Source organism: Triticum urartu, chromosome 5A (assembly GCF_056163025.1).
Source record: "Triticum urartu cultivar PI428250 chromosome 5A, HENAU_Tu73, whole genome shotgun sequence".
Classification (NCBI taxonomy): domain Eukaryota; kingdom Viridiplantae; phylum Streptophyta; class Magnoliopsida; order Poales; family Poaceae; genus Triticum; species Triticum urartu.
Window position 1 is genome coordinate 546,221,547 of NC_141877.1, and position 12,298 is coordinate 546,233,844.

Here is a 12,298-nt window from a genome sequence, read left to right on the forward strand (position 1 = left end):
TCACCTACTTCCACAATTGGTATACCATGTGGTTTGTATTAATGTACGATTGGTATAGCAAGTTTGTTGGGTACAGTATCTCGGCCGACCTTTTTTTGGGTCAAGATACAACAATAATAGCATGGAAATATGGATGGTCACTAGTGTGTGTTTAGTTATTATTTTATTACAACCCCTCGCACTAGAAGGTGAATAATTTGGTGGGACACACACACGCCATGCCTTTATAAGAAGCATAGTTGTGAATCAACATGTCATGTAAATTTGACAAACTATTAGTGCCAACAACAAAGAAACCTTGTTTTCTTGAAAAAATGCAACGCAAACTATAAGCATGTGAAGTGTCAGGAAATTAGCAATGAATCCCATTACAATTAATTGGCCTTACGAAGGTCGTTGTTCCCACTCCACCGCTGTCGCCGTTTATGCACCCACCGCCGGCGTGGAGAGCGCTGGTGATGTGCTGATGCGCGGTCGCTCTGGCTCCTTGTATGATGCCAGCTCCTTAGCCTACTCACTATTCAAAGAGACTCCCCACCTTGGCGGGACAGGCGAGAGAAGGCAGTGTAGAGCATGCCCGCAAATGCTATTTGCCGCTCGCTGTATGCATTAAGCACCAATCCCATTTTAGTTGGGATCTTCCCATTTTAGTTGTTCATTCTATTACCGTTCGTTGCATGTATAAAATGTTAAATAAAATTATACGTGTTTCCAGCTACGCTCTCGTGCTTCGTGTACATGTGCATGTACGTTGCACATCGCCTTTTCTAGGTTTGTATTTTTTTCTCTGTTTTTGTTCTATTTTTTCTTTTTCATTATTTTCATTTGTTTTTTGGTGTTTTTATTGTATAAGTTTTTATTTTACTTCTTTTTTTACTACATCAATATTTGGAGAAGACAAAAAAATACTTAAATATGGAAAAAAATCTATTTGAAAGTTATGAAGTGTTTTCGAAAAGATTTCAACATTCTGTGCATGACATATTTTGTGATACTGTGATGACATTGGTCATAGTTATCATCTGCATTTATTTTGTATACATATTAAATATAACATGCCGAATTACAAATTTAAAAACAGGTATGCCATATTTTTGCTTAATTGATAAAATTGGTTTGCGAATATTGTTTTTATCCTAGTAAAAATGTTTTTACCAAAGTGCCTTTTAACTTTGAATTCCATTTTGCCAAGGAAAGTTTATGTATGAACATTTTCAAAGGTAAAAATGTAAATATTCACTAACTAGACAAAGATGAAAAAAACTGCGAAGAAGCGCTCAACAATGTTGAATGTGAAAAAAAAAGATCTGAATTCGCACGAAAACGATGGAATGATATGAACTAGTCGTCCCATACTAAGTGATCTAATTTATATTCCTGTCTGTGGTACGTGTAGCTACTATGAGAGGACCTCATATTTATATCTTTTTTTGGACAAATACCTGTAACTTTATTCATACTCATAACAATTACAGGTACACTGATTTTGACTTAAGATCCAAGAAAATACAAAGTAACTCATATGACTAAGAATTACAATGAAACTGTTTGAAAGCACCTTCTTTGCGGTATCAATCTCTGTTCGAAGAAATACTACAAAGAATTTGGTAAAGAAGTTGCAATTGGACTGGAGCAACGATGTTATCACTTTTTCACCTGTACGAACGTTACCAATAATGGTTTGTGAAAGTGCATTGAGTCGCCCATCCAAAAAAAGATGAGAAGCCTTGATGATGAACGCACTTGGGCCAGGGATGATCCGCTTGAAAAAAAATGCCCATATGGCTTAGCCGAGTTTCAATAATCACGAAATTTTCGATAGTCAAGAAAAATGAGTTGTGTCCATAATAAACTTCAGGTGTTGGTGCACACTAGTACATTTTTGGGGAGATTTAGGGAGTTTGTGTTGTATTGGTTATGATCATTCACTGCTCGACTATGCAGCTATACAATTGTTTTTATCCCGACAGTAATTTCTACCAAGTTAGCCTTAAAAATTGTTCATAAAAAAGTGGGTGGTGTTTGGTCGTGTAAGGTTATTTACACAAAGTCACTTGTAAATATCTCATGTTGCTATCGAATATGTAGTTATTGATGCCAATGCCTTCTCTCTGAATTATTATATGGTTTGTATTAATGTACATTTGGCATAGGATGCTTTTATGGATATAACAATATATAACATGCCAATATGATTGGACACTAGTGTTTGGTGGGAGCCCCATACCAAGTCCTTATAAGAAGCATAGTAGTGAAGTAACACATCAAGAAAATTCAACAAATTGTTGGTTCAAAAAACAAAGTAACATAGTTTTATTAAAAGCATTATGCAAACCATAGGCTTGGGAGGTTTTGGGAATCTAGCATTGAGTCCTAATGCAGTTGGCGTTACCAGCGCCAAGAATGTGTCATGCCGACGTGTGCTCCAGCTCCACCATGCATTACCGTTCATGCACCCACCGCCGGTGTGGCTACCGACCTAGACACGCGGATCCACATCCAGCCACGGTCTTTTTTGTCAGAGTGCACCCTGCCGCGCAAGCTACCTTCGCAGATCGATCCTCCACTCTAGCATGAGACAATGACGGAAGGCTCCGAACCTCGTGTTTTGGGCTCCAATCTTGAGGCCCGTTGCTGCATGCAGTCGGGTTCTAGCTTCTCACACGGACAAGCGAGCGCAACGGGCACGATCCCGGAGGATTCCCTGGTCTAGCGAACAGCCATGGCCGAGTTCCGGCGGCGGCCGAGGCGAGCAGGCTGGCGGCTGCCGTGGAGGATCCGGATCACACTGGCCGCTGGAGCCCCCCCTCTCTCCCTCAATGGCACGGCAGCGTTGTACGTGGCGCCGCAGCGTTTGACGCGGAGGTGCTCTGTTCGGCACACACGTACATGGCACAAGCCCACACTGGTGATGCGACATCAAATTATAGAATTGTTGTACTCTACTAGATTGCACACTTTAAGGAGTAGATAATTTTGAACACATTTCTCAGCATAAAAAAGAATTTTGAACACTCCAGATAACAATTGCAGATTTTATTAACACACCCAACACAGTGCAGATTTCAAATAGAAGTACTACATATGTAGCATTTCAGATGAAGAGATACATTGTATACAAGGCAGTGTAATTAACACTTTCCAAAGATTGCTCGTCTCGATCCTCCAAAGACCAACAATCCTACTCTGTTTCGTCATGTTTGTACTCTGAAAGCTCCAACTCAAACAGTAATACACTTAAACGTGTTATCCTAATATTCCCTTGGTTCTTAAATAAAAGTTTTTTTAGATATTCTAATATGAACTACATACGAAGCAAAATGAGTGAATCTACAGTCTAAAATATGTCTATATATATGTTCATATGTGGTTCTTATTAAAATCTCTAAAAAGATTTATATTTAGGAACAGAGGGAGTAGTTAATTAGAAGAGAAGTCTTCTTCCTTCATGACCAGAGTACAAAAGCTTGAAGTAGCATGCTGATCACCATCTTGTACCAATAGATCATCCCCTTCTAAACCTCACTGGCACCGTACATAGCACCAAACCAAAGAAATTAATTGATTGCTCCCTGACCCTGCCCTAATTGACAGTTTCAGCTCATGCCAATGGAGCTCTCCACGCTGAGGTAATAATAAGGAAAGAGGAATTGACCACATTTTTTTGTCAAAACAAAATACAACCCATGTATTTATTTCTGCCCCGGCCCAATATATATCTCATGTCCTACCTAGTTGCTACTAAAGTAAGAAAGGGTACCAACAATATGATTTTAACAGCTGGGTTACAAAACACATAACTTCACTAACCGGGGACAAATCTGTTCTGATCCCGAGCCCACATGAGCTCGGGTGAAAAGTAATATAATTTTTTTAAAATCAAAAATTCCAATTTATTTTGTGTGAAACTTTGACAAATATTTGCATAGCTTGCAAAATTTCAACACCGTATGACATTCATGGAAAATGTGGCAAAAAACAAAACCCATGCTCTAAAACGTTATTTTTGAACGCATGTTGAAGCATCGATTTCGTTTTTTTGCTACATTTTAAATGAATGTCATCTGGTGATGAAATTTTGCAAGCTATGAAAACATTTCTCAAAGTTTCACTAAAAATAATTTGAAATATTTTTTATTTACTGTTCACCTGAGCTAATGTGAGCTCGGGAAAGTATCAGGTGATACCAAGGCTTAGATGCTCCCATGATACGCTCCTTGTCCGTTGGATCTCAGATCCAACGGCTCCTGAATGGTTTTGAAGGCTGCTATACTTGTTCATAATTTTTAGACTTTAAAAGGTCTTTTTTGCAAAAATGTTCAAAACCTCTCGGAACCATTGGATCTAAAGTCCAATGGCTCCTAGGAGCTCGTATCATGGGAGCATCTAAGGCTCCATATCACCTGATACTTTCCCATGTGAGCTCGTCGTTTGAGCGTCACTTTCGGCTAGCCGGCCCCTTCTCTAACGGACCTACATCCACTTAATGAGTTGCAGGCGTGGGCTAGACCACTGTTCTCAATACGGGAAGAGAAGCCAGAAATACACACTGTAATACAACCAAGTGCCCAAATCTATATGAGGACGTCCGGTCCAGATCCAAAAGGCATATCCAAAACTTTCTGCACTAATTTTGGACAACCAGGTTGTTCATGTGCTTATATTTGTGGGCTTAGTTTTCATTCCGGTTGTCCTTGCATCACAGCTTCAAATAACGTATATTCTTTTCATCTGGTTTCTTTTTTTTAGCATCAGTACATACACAAGCGCTCATATACACGCGCATACACTCACCCCTATGAACGCATACACGCACACCCTACCCCTATGAGCACCTCTGAGAGACTGAGCCGGCATATCATCTTGAGATTTACGAAGTCACCGCAGGCACCTCGTCGTCGACGGGAACGTCTCCTCCCACTGAAAGTATATCGCCGGAAATCCTGAAATAAATCCAGGAATAATGCGAGCACCAGGATTTGAACCCTGGTAGGTTGGGGATACCACTGTCCACCTAACCAACTCAACCACAGGTTGATTCGCCTTTTCATCTGGTTCCTGCCAAATGTAAATCTGTACGTAAGTTAAAAAAATTACTTAGTAGAACTAGTGTAGAATAGTAATTTACTTTCTGTCAATGTATAATTTTTGTACTCATGTTAAAACTTCACCTTCGCCAAAATGATTTTTTTAAACAAAGGCAAAAGTTTTGCCTCATTGATTTACTTGGTTAATTAATAGAAAACCAGGCGAAAATTAATACAAATCAACCACATATGGACTACGTATAGAGCATGCAACACCATATGCGCATGATCAGCCCGACGATCGACCATACCCAGCACACAATGATCACTAATCCCTACACAGCTACATCGCAAATAAACCCCCAACGAGAGTACCTCAGCTAAAAACCATAGACTGTGAAATTAGAGGCTTAAGCGTATACCCTAGGGAGGGACGCATGTGTGTTACTTATAGCAGCCAGGGGAGGCATAAATTGATTACAGAAGGAGGTTAGGAGGTTAGGCGTGGATTGATCGCCAAGCTAACTACTAGGATCAGATCACAACAGCCTAACCTAACCTAACCAGATACAACACATGCCACGCAACCTAACTAAACACGGTTTATATACATACCGTGATACAATGTTTAACACTCCCCCTCAATCACAACTTATCTAAGTTGAGATTGTGTCGAAAAGCTTCTAGCTGCCTCAAAGAAAAGGGTTTAGTAAACCCATCAGCAACTTGATCACCAGTTGGAATAAACCGGACATTCAACAACTTGTTGGCAACCCTTTCTCGCACAAAGTGATAGTCGATCTCTATGTGCTTCGTTCTAGCATGAAAAACGGGATTAGCAGACAAGTAAGTAGCACCAAAATTATCGCACCAAAGTGATGTTGGGGAACGTAGTAATTTCAAAAAATTTCCTATGCACCCACAGGATCATGGTGATACATAGCAACGAGAGGGGAGAGTGTGTCTATGTACCCTCGTAGACCGAATGCGGAAGCGTTAGCACAACGTGGTTGATGTAGTCGTACATCTTCACGATCCAACCGATCTAAATACCGAACGCACGGCACCTCCGAGTTCTGCACACGTTCAACTCGATGACGTCCCGCGAGCTCCGATACAGCAAAGCTTCATAGGAGAGTTTCGTCAGCACGATGACATGGTGATAGTGATGATGATGCTATCGACGCAGGGCTTCGCCTAAGCACCGCTACGATATGATCGAGGTGGATTATGATGGAGGGGGCCACCGCACGCGGCTAAGAGATCAATGATCAATTGTTGTCACTCCAAGGGGTGCCCCCTGGCCACGTATATAAAGGAGTGGAGGAGGGGGAGAGGGCCGGCCCCTATGGCGCGCCCTGGAGGAGTCCTATTCCCACCGGGAGTAGGATTCCTCTCCTTCCAAGTAGTAGGAGTAGGAGACAAGGGGAAGAGGGAAGAGAAGGAAGGAGGGGGCGTCGCCCCTCCCCCTAGTCCAATTCGGACTAGTCATTGGGGGGGCGCGCGGCCTGCCTCACTCTCTCCCCTAAAGCCCAATAAGGGCCATATACTTCTTCTCCCGTATTCCCGTAACTCCCCGGTACTCCGAAAAATACCCGAACCACTCGGAACCTTTCCGATATCCGAATATAGTCGTCCAATATATCGATCTTTACGTCTCGACCATTTAAAGACTCCTCGTCATGTCCCCGATCTCATCCGGGACTCTGAACTACCTTTGGTACATCAAAACACATAAACTCATAATATAACGGTCATCGAACTTTAAGCGTGCGGACCCTACGGGTTCGAGAACTATGTAGACATGACCGAGACACATCTCCGGTCAATAACCAATAGCGGAACCTGGATGCTCATATTGGCTCCTACATATTCTGCGAAGATCTTTATCGGTCAAACTGCATAACAACATACGTTGTTCCCTTCATCATCGGTATGTTACTTGCCCGAGATTCGATCGTCGGTATCTCAATACCTAGTTCAATCTCGTTACCGGCAAGTCTCCTTACTCGTTCCGTAATGCATCATCCCGCAACTAACTCATTAGTTGCAACGCTTGCAAGGCTTAAGTGATGTGTATTACCGAGTGGACCCAGAGATACCTCTCCGACAATCGGAGTGACAAATCCTAATCTCGAAATACGCCAACCCAACAAGTACCTTCGGAGACACCTGTAGAGCACCTTTATAATCACCCAGTTACGTTGTGACGTTTGGTAGCACACAAAGTGTTCCTCCGGTAAATGGGAGTTGCATAATCTTAGTCATAGGAACATGTATAAGTCATGAAGAAAGCAATAGCAACAAACTAAACGATCAAGTGCTAAGCTAACGGAATGGGTCAAGTCAATCACATCATTCTCCTAATGATGTGACCCCGTTAGTAAAATGACAACTTTTTGTCTATGGCTAGGAAACATAACCATCTTTGATCAACGAGCTAGTCAAGTAGAGGCATACTAGTGACACTCTGTTTGTCTATGTATTCACACATGTATCATGTTTCCGGTTAATACAATTCTAGCATGAATAATAAACATTTATCATGATATAAGGAAATAAATAATAACTTTATTATTGCCTCTAGGGCATATTTCCTTCAGTCTCCCACTTGCACTAGAGTCAATAATCTAGTTCACATCTTTATGTGATTAGTTCACATCTCCATGTAACTAATACAAAAAGGGTTTACTAGAGTCTATAATCTAGTTCACATCGCTATGTGATTAACACCCAAAGAGTGATCATGTTTTGCTTGTGAGAGAAGTTTAGTCTACGGGTCTGCAACATTCAGATCCGTATGTATTTCACAAATTTCTATGTCTACAATGCTCTACACGGAGCTACTCTAGCTAATTGCTCCCACTTTCAATATGTATCCAAATTGAGACTTAGAGTCATCTAGATCGATGTAAAAATCTTGCATCGACGTAACTCTTTACGACGAACTCTTTTATCACCTCCATAACCGAGAAATGTTTCCTTAGTCCTCTAAGGATAATTTTGACCGTTGTCCAGTGATCTACTCCTATATCACTATTGTACTCCCTTGTCAGAAAGATGCTAAGGTATACAATAGGAGTGGTAAACAGCATAGCATACTTTATAGAACTTATGACTGAGGCATAGGGGATGACTTATCATTCTCTTTCTATTTTCTGCTGTGGTCGGGTTTTGAGTCTTTACTCAACTTCACACCTTGCAACACAGGCAAGAACTCCTTCTTTGACTGTTCCATTTTGAACTACTTCAAAATCTTCTGAAGGTATGTACTCATTGAAATAACTTATCAAGCGTCTTGATCAATCTCTATAGATCTTGATGCTCAATGTGTAAGCAGCTTCATCGAGGTCTTTCTTTAAAAAACTCCTTTCAAATACTCTTTTATGCTTTCTAGAAAATTCTACAATCTTTTCGATCAACAATCTGTCATTCACATATACTTATCAGAAATGTTGTAGTGCTCCCACTCACTTTCTTGTAAATACAGGCTTCACCGCAAGTCTGTATAAAACCATATACTTTGATCACTTTATCAAAGCATATATTCCAACTCCGAGATGCTTGCACCAGTCCATAGATGGATCGCTGGAGCTTGCTCACTTTGTTAGCACCTTTAGGGTCGATAAAACCTTCTGGTTGCATCATATACAACTCTTCTCTTTAAGAAATCCATGAAGGAATACAGTTTTGACATTCATTTGCCAGATTTCATAAAATGCAGCAACTGCTAACATGATTCGAACAGACTTTTAAGCATCGATACAAGTGAGAAAATCTCATCGTAGTCAACACCTTGAACTTGTCGAAAACACTTTGCGAAAATTCGAGCTATGTGGATAGTAACACTACTATCAGCGTCCGTCTTCCTCTTGAAGATCCATTTATTCTTAATGACTCACCGATCATCGGGCAAGTCAATCAAAGTCCATAATTTGTTCTCATACATGGATCCAATCTCAGATTTCATGGCCTCAAGCCATTTCGTGGAATGTAGGCTCATCATCGCTTGCTAATAGTTCGTAGGTTCGTCATGATCAGTTAACATGACCTCCAAAACAGGATTACCGTACCACTCTGGTGCGGATCTCATTTTGGTTGACCTACGAGGTTCAGTAGTAACTTGATCTGAAGTTACATGATCATCATCATTAGCTTTCTCACTAATTGGTGTAGGAGTCACAGAAACAGATTTATGTGATGTACAGTTACCTCATCAAGTTCTACTTCCTCCCACTCACTTCTTTCGAGAGAAACTCCTTCTCTAGAAAGGATTCATTCTCAGCAACGAATGTCTTGCCTTCGGATCTGTGATAGAAGGTGTACCAAACTGTCTCCTTTGGGTATCCTATGAAGACACATTTATCTGATTTGAGCTTGAACTTATCAGGATGAAACTTTTTCTTATAAGCATCGCAACCCCAAACTTTAAGAAATGTCAACTTTGGTTTCTTGCCAAACCACAGTTCGTACGGTGTCGTCCCAACGGATTTAGATGGTGCCCTTTTTAACGTGAGTGCAGCTGTCTCTAAAGCATAACCCCAAAACTATAGTGGTTAATTGGTAAGAAACATCATAGATTGCACTATATCAAATAATAGTACGGTTATGACGCTCGGACACACCATTATGTTGTGGTGTTCCAGGTGGCATGGTTTTGTGAAACTATTCCACATTGTTTTAATTGAAGACCAAACTCGTAACTCAAATATTTTTCTCTGCGATCAGATCGTACAAACTTTATTTTCTTGTCACGATGATTTTCCACTTCACTCTGAAGTTATTTGAACTTTTCAAACATTTCAGACTTATGTTTCATCAAGTAGATATACCCATATCTGCTCAAATCATCTGTGAAGGTCAGAAAATAACGATACCCGCCACGAGACTCAACACTCATCGGACTGCATACATCAGTATGTATTATTTCCAATACGTCAGTTGCTCGCTCCATTGTTTCGGAGAACGGAGTGATATGTCTCCAACGTATCTACTTTTCCAAACACTTTTGCCCTTGTTTTGGACTCTAACTTGCATGACTTGAATGAAACTAACCCAGACTGACGTTGTTTTCAGCAGAATTACCATGGTGTTATTTATGTGCAGGAGCAAACGTTTCTGAATGACCTGAAACGTTACGAAGACACTTTACAGAAAATAAGAAAAATACCTGCCAAAGATGAAGGCCAGGGGGCCACCACCTTGCCATGAGGGTGGGGGGCGCGCCCCCCTACCTCGTGGGCCCCCTGTTGCCTCTCCGACTCCAACTCCACCTCCATATATTGAGTTTCAGGGAGAAAAAACCAGGGAGAAGAAATCATCGCGTTTTACAATACGGAGCCGCCGCCAAGCCCTAAAACCTCTCGAGAGGGCTGATCTGGAGTCCGTTCGGGGCTCCGGAGAGGGGAATCCGTCGCCATCGTCATCATCAACCATCCTCCATCACCAATTTCATGACGCTCACCGCCGTGCGTGAGTAATTCCATCGTAGGCTTGCTGGACGGTGATGGGTTGGATGGGATCTATCATGTAATCGAGTTAGTTTTGTTAGGGTTTGATCCCTAGTGTCCACTATGTTCTGAGATTGATGTTGCTATGACTTTGCTATGCTTAATGCTTGTCACTAGGGCCCGAGTGCCATGATTTCAGATCTGAACCTATTATGTTTTCATCAATATATGAGTGTTCTTGATCCTATCAAGCAAGTCTATAGTCACCTATTATGTGTTATGATCCGTTAACCCCGAGGTGACAATAATCGGGATACTTACCGGTGATGACCGTAGTTTGAGGAGTTCATGTATTCACTATGTGTTAATGCTTTGTTCCGGTTCTCTATTAAAAGGAGACCTTAATATCCCTTAGTTTCCGTAAGGACCCCTCTGCCATGGGAGGGTAGGACAAAAGATGCCATGCAAGTTCTTTTCCATAAGCACGTATGACTATGTTCGGAATACATGCCTACATTATATCAATGAACTGGAGCTAGTTCTGTGTCACCCTAGGTTATGACTGTTACATGATGAACCGCATCCGGCATAATTGTCCATCACCGATCCATTGCCTACGAGCTTTCCATATATTGTTCTTCGCTTATTTACTTTTCCGTTGCTATTGCTATCATCACTACAAAATACAAAAAATATTACTTTTACTACTATTACCTTTTGCTACCGTTATCACCACTATCATATTACTTTGCTACTAAACACTTTGTTGCAGATATTAAGTTTCCAGGTGTGGTTGAATTGACAACTCAGCTGCTAATACTTGAGAATATTCTTTGGCTCCCTTTGTGTCGAATCAATAAATTTGGGTCGAATACTCTACCCTCTAAAAACTATTGCGATCCCCTATACTTGTGGGTTATCAAGACTATTTTCTGGCGCCGTTGCCGGGGAGCATAGCTCTATTCTTTGAGTCACTTGGGATATATATCCGCTTATCACTATGAAGAACTTGAGAGATCCAAAAACCAAGATCTATCCCTCAACTACGAGGGGAGGTAAGGAACTGCCATCTAGCTCTGCACTTGATTCACCTTCTGTTTTGAGTAAGCTTGCGACACCTACACCTGCTTCTGCTATTCGTTCTGATATGTCGCATGTTATTGATGATGCCACTTCTGCTATGCATGATACCTATGATGAAACTACCTCTATGCCTGATACTACTATGCCACTTAGTGTTTTTCTTGATGAACAACTTGCTAGGGCTAGAGAAATTGAAAATATTGAATCTGATGATACTGATGAAAGTGATGATGAAGAACCACTTGCCATTCCTAAGGGTTATGTTTTTGATCAAGATGCTTCTTTAGCTATTTTAGCTTGCAGAAATAGAACTGAACTTAAAAAGATTATTAGCTAAATGGAGTAAGCAATCTCTAAATGCTAGAATGAAACCCGACCCTGCTTTTTCTACTTCACCTATCTTTGTTACTATTAAGGATTATGAATTCTCTATTGATCCTGATATAATTACTTTGGTTGAATCTGATCCTTTCATGGTTATGAATCTGAAACTGTTGTGGCACATCTTACTAAACTGAATGATATAGCTACCCTGTTCACTAAAGATGAGAGAACTCGCTACTTTTATATCCTTAAAATATTTCTGTTCTCATTAAAGGGTGATGCTAAGATATGGTTTAATTCTCTTGATCCTGGTTGTGTGCGTAGTCCCTAGGATATGATTTATTACTTCTCTGCTAAATATTTCCCTGCTCATAAGAAACAAGCTGCTTTAAGGGATATATATATAATTTTGTG